The following is a 9,905-nucleotide window of genomic DNA, read 5'->3' as shown; positions in this document are numbered from 1 at the left end:
CAGGTGCCCACGAAGGGTGACAAAAATGTTGCCTGTCGCCAGTAATGGGTGTCAATGAAAACGGTATCTATAAACCTCACCCCCATGACTGGCATCCAGGACAGGGCATTCACTATAGCAATGTAGACAACAGTTTGAGATTTACTTTCCTGTGTTATCCCGTAAAGTATATCTCTCTTCAAATGGCGTCTACTGACTACATAGACATATGAGTATATAACGACAGTAAAAGTGAGCAAAATGGCAATGATGACCACCTCCATGGACACCGCCGGTGTTAAATTAACGAAATAGGTCCCGGCAAAGAACATCGCCCTGGCTACCGCAAACGCCCAACTGCAGACCACTAGGAAAAAACACCTGTTCACTGTGATATTTGCGGTGTAATAGAATGGAAACCGAATCCCAAGTAATCTCTCCAGGGCTATCAGTGCAATGTTGTTAATAGACACCATTATCAAAAGAGCAAGGATGAATATTCTGAGGTATGAAAACACAGAATTACACCACCACTCGTGTACGAAGTCTGTGATGAAGTACATCGGAAAGCCTATCATGGCGTACAGACAGTCACCCAAGGCAAGATTGGTTAGAAAGACGTTGCAAGGTTTATGTAACGACTTTGTTTTCATGAAGGCGAGCAGGATGATGCCGTTACCGACCACGCTGATGAGACTCACAACGCCGCCAATACTGACGACGACGTTAAGCCAAACCCCGGATATACGATCAGGGATGACGCAACCTTCAGTTGAGTTGGACATAGTTGTGACCATCAGCTGTTTGAAGAGTCTATTATTGTCTTAAAGCACGAAACGAATTCAACATTTCAAATATTGTACAAAGCGACAAATACCAGCAACGTAATCCTTAACAAGTTAGCTATGCTCTTTTGCCCTTTGAGCGATCAAGTATAAATAATTGTCAAGTATGAATAATTGTCAAGTATGAATAATTATTAAGTACAAACAATCATAAGAACAAACAAATTCAATCACATTGATGCATGCATGTAGAAGTGAGTGATTATTGTTTTACACCGCTTTTAGCAATATTCCAGCAATATCTGGGACACTAGAAATGGGCTTCACACATTATACCCATGTGGGGAATCGAACCCGGCTCTTCGGCGTGACGAGCGAACGCTTTAACCACTAGGCTACCCGACCGGCCCATACAAGTAATAAAGCATGATTGACGAGCATCCACTTCAACACAAAGTTTATCCAAAGTACAATTGCTTGAGCTTTCACATTTGGTCTTGTAGTGCTGTTGGCCTCTTTGGGTGCGCCTCCTGGTGGCCGTGACCATGGATACGTACTTTCAATTCTTAAAATGACGTTTCTTAATTTTGTGCAATCATTTCAACAGATTTTTGTCACGTGGGTAATTAACTTGCAGAACAAGACTTCAGGCTCAAATCATCACTCGTCTATGGTTGCCTCTTGTGCAAGTACGGCTCTTCTAGTCTGACAATATGCCACTTCAGTATTCATATGTGTGTACCTTTGTTTGGTAGATCATTCATTTTCGGTGCCATGTCCACAAGAAATCCTTGCAAAATCCTTTCAAGAACACTGTGGAAGGTATTGTGCAGATTGAGTATGGTTATTAGACCGCTTTTAGGAATATTCCAGCTATATCACTTCGGGGTCACCAGAAATGAGCTTCACACGTGTTACCAACGTGGGAATCGAACCCAGGTCTTCGGAGTCTCGACAGAACACTTCACCCTCTTGGCTATTCCAGCGCTCTGTAATGTACATTAGCTATAAGATACGGATGTATGTTTCAAGAAACATATGAGTCATGTGAAAGTTCTGGCACTAATAGTGAGTGAGTGAGTTGGGTTTTTACGCCGCTTTTAGCAATATTCCAGCAATATCACGACGGGGGACACCAGAAATGGGCTTCACACATTGTACCCATGTGGGGAATCGAACCCGGGTCTTCGGCGTGACGAGCCAACGCTTTAACCATTAGGCTACCCCACCGCCCCTCTGGCACTAATAAATTGCATGCTTGCGTCAGTAAATTGTTAATAGACAGACGTTGACAGCACATTTAATGAAATCCAAAAAGGTACGACTTGTTTGACAAACATTTAACAGCTTATGAATACGCATTTAGAAAGCGGTCAAATGTAACAGATGTTATAGTGGGAATTACGTTTCGTCAGCAAAGTACAGATTTTAGTACACGTGAGTGAGTGAGTGAGTTAAAATTTAAAGTCACTTTGGCAATATTTCAGCCATATCGTGACTAGAACAGTTAATACTTTAGAATTTTATTTTATAAAAATCCGGCGCCAAAGGACAGTAAAACAACTAGTATATCACAGTAAGAGATTTAAAACTAGCATGTAACTTAAAATTAGATACTATGTAGGACATTACAACATAAACATGGGCTATAGATCGCCAGCCACCGAAGGTAGGTCACCATCTAGTACATGTACTTTGGTTAGGTAGAGGGCTATCCGGCATTCGAAAACACATTGCCAAAGTACATGTACTGACTAATGAATGGCCTCGGGTTTGGAAACAAAATTCAAGGCAATGTCACGATACATAATGTAAACTATTACATGTCCCTAAACCTCCAGACGTTGTTCCTCCTTCTTATGATGAGTGAGTGAGTATGGTTTTACGCCGCTTTTAGCAATATCCCAGCAAACGCAAGGCAGGGGACACCAGAAGTAGGGAATTGAACATGTAGGGAATTGAACCCGCGACTTCAGCGGGTAGAGCTTTTTGAAGAAGGGGGTGAGGGGGTGATCCGCCTATGAAGATAAACACATCAACGTCACATATGTACAGTGAAGACACCCTTGTGTCGAAGTTCAAGGGACCTACGTCGCAAAATAATAACTAAACACGCAGGGACATTACAGGCATTACAGGCATTACAGAGATACAAGTTCGACACAACAGTGGTTGGCTTCCATGATTGGTATCCTATAACTACTACGCATGCGGTTCCCATCCAAATTTCGAAATACAATATTCTCCTACTTATAAGAGACACGAACGCAACAAGGCTAGCTATTCTCGAAACGTTCGTAACCCAACGAACTTCTTAAGCCCATTCTTAACACATTGGCTACGATCAAAGTTAAGAATTCTTAGGGCTACGAACGTTTCGAGAATAAGGGCCCAGTCACTTTGGCATCTCCCAACTATCATTTTCGTAAGGAGACACCACATGTAAAATGCCCTTTATTCTGCGCAGGGCCGAAGACCAGAAACACTCTGGAAACAGTACACGCTGCTTATCCTTGCGGGATTTGTGTGTTGTGTATATAGGATCTGGGGCGGTGGGGTAGCCTAGTGGTTAAAGCGTCCGCTCGTCACACCGAAGACCCGGGTTCGATTCCCCACATGGGTACAATGTGTGAAGCCCATATCTGGTGTCCCTCGCCGTGATATTGCTGGAATATTGCTAAAAGCGGCGTAAAACCATACTCAATCACTATACAGCATCACGTGCCACAACAGCTAAATTCACACCATCATGACTAACAGACCGACTATTGAATCCTCCCATTTAAATGGACAAAATCCAAATTAATGTCCCCCTCCAACATCAATAATTAAAAGTAACCCAACTTTTTCCATAATGGATTCCACAATTCAGTGTACATACCCGACTATAATGTATCACAATCACAGCGAATTGACACCAGGTGGTCAAACGCAACGGCTAATTGTACCAACACAAATACATATCTAGTTACCTCTTTCCTCTCGTAACCCATGCTTGTGTAAGAGGCGACTAACGGGATCAGGTGGTCAGGCTCGCTGACTTCGTTGACACATGTCATCGTATCCCAATTGCGTAGATCGATGTTCATGCTGTTGATCCCTGGACTGTCTGGTCCAGACTCGATTATTTACAGACCGCCACCATATAGCTGGAATATTGCTGAGTGTGACGTAAAACTAAACTCACTCACTCACCCATTCCCCTGAACAGTAGTTGAACGTGCCCGTCCAATCTAACACAAAACAGAAGCCATCATATAAAGTCACGACCCTGTCAAGGAATAATGAAGCACCTCTACAACCCCTTATATCTCAGAACAATGTCATTACACTCTCCCCTGACCCCTGGTCCGCTCGAGACGTGGTCAATTTCTGGTGCAAAAAGGCAGCACCCGCCTTTACTTAGAGTCATATTGCCAGGTACTAAGCGTCATGTGACGTCCATTCATCTGAGACAAAGCCATGGCCTTATAGACGAGGAAGTAATGAAATACGTGTGACGATAATTGGTTTTTTTTATTAGATAGACACGTATAACCAGCTGTTATTTATCAAAACTGTTTAGAAACGTAGTTGTTAGGAGAATGGTACCTTCGATGTACCCCTATGTGCACCAATTTGGAAATCCACCCATATTAATTAATTTTCAATTTCTTGTCATTCTTCAGATTGAAATTAGCGTTAAAAAATATTAGCTGTTGCAGTATCTTGGCGATTATATGTTTTACTCGCTCTCTCTCTCTCTCTCTCTCTCTCTCTCTCTCTCTCTCTCTCTCTCTCTCTCTCTCTTCCAGGTTGAGTGGTATAATGAAACTAGGTGTTAGGAGAATGAACCTTCGATGTACCGCCATGTGCACCCATATTAATTAATATTCAATTTCCTGTCATTCTTCAGATTTAAATTAGCGTTAAGATAATTTCGCTGTAGCAGTATCACGAACATCGACATATATAATGACATACGACTTACACAGCATATTCTAGGATAAAAAGGAGTTTTACTTACTTCACAAATTCCACATTTCCGAAATAACGTCAACGTGAGTTATTTGGTTCAATCCAAACGTGGGATATTTGAACCAGTTCTACAGTTTGCACAACCCTGGTGATGAAACCACTGACCTCGTCAGGGGCCTACCCGTCTAACAAACCGTGCGCATTCATGTGGAGCATGTTCTGAGAATACTGAAATGCACCTTCATGAGGTGTGACAATTGTTTTTCACATGATGTCGCGGGAAGGTGTTGTACGTGTCGTGGGTGTTGCAGGATATGTATCACCTCACCTACTGATTATTGATCTTGATAGATGAAGACAATTCATCTGATGATTGGTGTTGAGGATAATTCTCACGTCCGACACACGTGATACCAGATAAGTCAACCAGGTGAGAGATCATAAAACCACCCTTTCATTATACGTCTGTGTGTAATTGGTATGGACCTATTCAAAACCAAATCTCCTGCGGATATACTGGGGCGACACGGAAATCATCCGGGTCACAATTACACCTAAGCGGCTTGTGGCTGAGCCTCATACAGAAGGCTGAATTTGTTTGTTGAGAACATTACATCATACAATTTGAATAGAGGTATATCGTTTTGCTTTGACAAAAAACGTATGCAGCGATCTGTAACCTCTAGAGTGAGTGAGTATGTTGTTAAGACGCCCTTAGCGATATTCCGGCAATATCACAACTGGGGATATCGGAAATGGACTTTGTACACATGTGAGAAATCGAACCCGGGTCTGTGGCGTGACGTTAACCGCTAGGCTACTCCACCCACCCTCAGTGACCTGTGAAAAATGGGAGGTGAACGAGCTGTGGTCAAGTACTTGTTGAAAAACGGATGGAACTTAATGTGATTAGTGAGGCAAGATCAACAAGAGGGAAGTATGAACAGTAAACATGATGCAGCGAGAGCCCAATCACCCCCCCCCCCCACACACACACACATCATCCCCCCTCCTCTTTCCTAACAAAATCATTGGAGACGTTTTTAAGTTTTAAAATTCGTGTCCTCCGCCGTGCTATTGCTGGAGTGTTGCTAAAACGGCATAAAACCATATTCAATCACTAAAATTCCTTCAGATTTTTAACGTGGTGTAAATAAAAACAAATCCTGTAAATATCATAGTTTACTAATATCCCGTAGTTCCCATCCTTCACTTTTTCTGTGATGGTCAAACATATGTAATGTTGTATGTCTGTGCTACCGGTCACAACACTGTCCGAGAATGGTATATATGAATCCACCTGGTTACTTTTACCAGTGATTGTCTTGAATATCAATCTTGACGGATTAAAAAAAAATATGTATATATTAAAAACGTAAATAAATAAAAATAAAAAGCAAAAAACTGAAAGCAAAAAAAGTCTCATTTAAACTTTGATTTAAACAGTATTTTATTTCCAATAATGTTTACATTTTTCATAGTACACAACATAAGAAAATGGAAATAGGATCAGCAAACAGGCCATATGGCCTATGTCAATGCTTCTCCGCATATAATTCATTATTACCTTGACTTAATTCTATGGAGCAGACATTAGGACATTAATGAATGAATCAAAACAAAATAAAAATAAAGAAAAGAAAATAAAGAACAAGATACCAAGTGCATTTTATGTTTATAGGTTGTTACTTGAATTCCGTAAAGCGGTTAGTTTCAGTTATATAATTCTGTACGGATTTTATTAGGTTTTCATTGTCTAGAGGAGATAAGTCGTCATTGCCGTGAAGTATGGTATATATGCTGAGGTGGTTAAGGACAAAGTATTTGTCGGGTCTAAACTGGGCATAGCGGGGACATGACAGAAAAAAATGGATAGCATCTTCTCTGTTGTGGCCACATGAACAAGTGGGATCATCAATCAGGAATCTGTCAAATAAGTGTGCTTTTAAATCACTACAACCTAGCCTAATTCTGGATAGGATCACTTGGTATTGTCGCTGGCCATAACTAGCAATGTATATAAAATTTGAAGAAATCTGAATATCTGTGGAAATCAATTGTTTGAACCTAGATAGGGAATCTACATTTCTGATATTGATATCAAGTGCATTCCATGCTTTAACAACAGAAGGCAGGAAAGATCGGTTATACTGGGATAAGCGCCCAGCATTTGTCTGGAAGTCGTTGGAGTTACGAAGGTTATATCCTGTTATGCTGGAGATACTAGGTGGGACCCATAATGATAGGTATTTAGGAGTCAGCCCATTGACCATTTTGTAATATATACATAATTTATGATAATGTCGCCTGTCAGACAATGAGCAATAACCCGTTTCCCTGTAAAGCTTTTCGTGACTAGTTCCTCGTACTGCTCCACATATTGTTCGAAGAGCATCCAAGTGTAGGTTTTCTAGCATTTTTACTTGTTCTTTGTTACAATTATCCCAAATGTTATCGCAGTAGTCAAATATGGGTAAGATAAAAGATTTGTACATAATTTCAAGCGTTCTTCGATTTAACCTGTATTTTAGACTACGCAAGCAATTAATTAGTGGGCTCACTTTACGGACAAGATAATCAATATGTTTGTGCCACTTTCCATCTTCCTGAAGAACCAGCCCTAGGTGTTTATGATCACTTACTTCAGGTATAAGAACATCATTCATTCGAAGAGGTAATTTAGGACTAGAATTAATTTTAGTCGAAAATAGCATGGCTTCAGTTTTGGTAGGACTAAATTTCACTTGCCATTTATCAGCCCAGTCTGTTATACGTTCTAAGTCACTATTCAGTATAGCGGTTGAGAATTCAGGGTCTTCAATAATTACATATAAGGAAGTATCATCAGCAAAAAGTTTAATATTACTTGTTATCCCGTGAGTCAAGTCATTGATATAAACGAGGAATAACAGAGGTCCTAAAACTGAACCCTGAGGAACTCCAGCTAGAACAGGTCTATAATTTGACATGTAGCCATTAATTACTACGGCTTGTTTCCTATTACTAAGGTAGCTCCCAAACCAATCCAAAAGATAACCGCTTATCCCTGTTGACTTTAATTTTGCTAGTAAACCCTCGTGCCAAACACGATCAAATGCTTTGCTAATATCGCAGAATATAGCACGAACTTCCTTTCCATCATCCAAGGCTTTGGAAATCACATGGTATAATTCAGTTAACTGATAAACAGTTGAATCTCCAGGTTTGAATCCCGATTGTGAGGTGGTTATAATATCATTATCCAAGAAAAAAATTATAAACATGCTTAAATACACATTTTTTCAAATACCTTAGAAAGAGAACATGTCAAGGCAACTGGTCTATAATTATTGCAATCATGAACGCTACCCTTTTTATAAATTGGAACAACAATAGATTGTTTCCATTGACAAGGAAAACAGGAAAGACGTAGGGATAAATTGAACAACGTAGTAATGGGAGCGCACAGAGATACAGCTAATTTTTTTAAAAGCATGTTGCCAATATTATCTGGACCTTTAGCTTTAGTAGTATTTAAGTTTAATAAAATGTCGTGCACCTCTTTTTTGGACAAGAGCAACTCATTAAGTTTATTTGCAGGCTCATGTAAACTGCAAGTTTCCTTCTCAGGTTCTTCAACTTGGGCTTGTTGAGTAAAGTAATCATTAAATGCATCAGCAATATCACTGGGGTGATCAAGAACCTTCCCGTTAGTCAAGATAGGAGGAGACTGTTTATTTGGATTTGTATTGTGCTGTATATATTTTTTCACTAGGCGCCACCATGATTTAGAACCACATTCAGAATTAATACTATCATCTAGTTTCATATCATACGCGCGTTTAGCTTTCCTAACTTCGGAGTTGACTTTGTTTCGTGCTACTCTGAAGCGCTCCCAATCTACCGGTAAATTTCTCTTTTTAGCGTTTTTATGCATACGATTTCTTTTCCTCATTAGCTTACGCAAGTGGCCATTCATCCAAGAGCAATCCCCCGGTCTAACAACAATCTCTTTATGGGGTATGTACTGATCTATCAAATGTAATAATTTTGAAGTAAATAGTGAAACAGATGTATCAATATCACTGTGGTCAGTAATATTTCCCCAATCAGTAGCAGCAATGCAATCACTCAAGCCATCATAATCTGCGTGGATATAATCGTATATAATTCGCTTATAAGATTCCTTACGTGGCTTTCCAAACTTGAGGGAGACAAATACTGGACTATGATCACTGCATATTGGAGGGAGAACACCTGATTCATGTACAATGCTATAAGCAGAAGTAAAGATAAGATCAAGCAAAGAAGTTGTGGTATCTGTTACGCGTGTAGGTTCAACAACAAGTTGTGTTAGGTTGTAGAACAATTGTAAGTATTCAATTTTGTCATTGCGTCTGTTGAGTATGTTAGCGTTAAAGTCACCTACAACAATCATTTTAGTGTTTTTATCCGCAGCTTTCGCGAATGATTCATCAATTAAATCCCAGTAATAGTTCCTGAGGTCCGCTCTATAGAATGTACCAATCAGCAGTTTATTATTGTTTGCAATCACTTCAATCCATACCGCCTCTAAGTTTGGAAGATCAAGATCGGCAACATAAGTGAAAAACAGATTATCTTTTACGTATACTGCTACCCCTCCTCCCCTTGTAGGCCTATCTTTACGAATCGGTGGGTGGAAACCCGGTATCATAATTTCGTCGTTTGAGATGTCAGGGTGTAACCAAGTTTCGCATAAACAAATGATATCATTATTACCATATTCTGCAACTATTAAGTCAACCTTATCCTTTAAACTCCTCACGTTCAAATGCACGATAGTGAACAAAGGTCCCGGGTGTGGGTGGATATTCCCAGAGCATAGCAGGAGGATTGATATTGTTAAAAAGTAACGAACCCCTAGACATAAGTATAGAACTATACAAAAGCACAAGAACTTGTCAAAACGGCGTCGGTTTCTAACGTAAAGAGTAGATGCAAATAGCCCAACTGCCATTCGATACTGGCATATATCAACCCCCATTATCTTGACTTATAAACAGTACAAACAATACAAAGTGGGGGGACAGTGGGCAGTGCAATATTCATCTCATATATGTGTAAGCAAAAAGATAGAAAACCATGTTCAAACTGTATAGATTGTAGAGCATATGTTCTAAAGCAAATGGTATCTTGCAGTAGACAAATACATAAAACGTAAAA

This window comes from Haliotis rubra, unplaced genomic scaffold (assembly GCF_003918875.1).
Source record: "Haliotis rubra isolate DU_JTF1 unplaced genomic scaffold, ASM391887v1 Scf912, whole genome shotgun sequence".
In the NCBI taxonomy this organism is placed as follows: Eukaryota; Metazoa; Mollusca; class Gastropoda; order Lepetellida; family Haliotidae; genus Haliotis; species Haliotis rubra.
Note: the sequence above shows the minus strand (reverse complement) of the source record.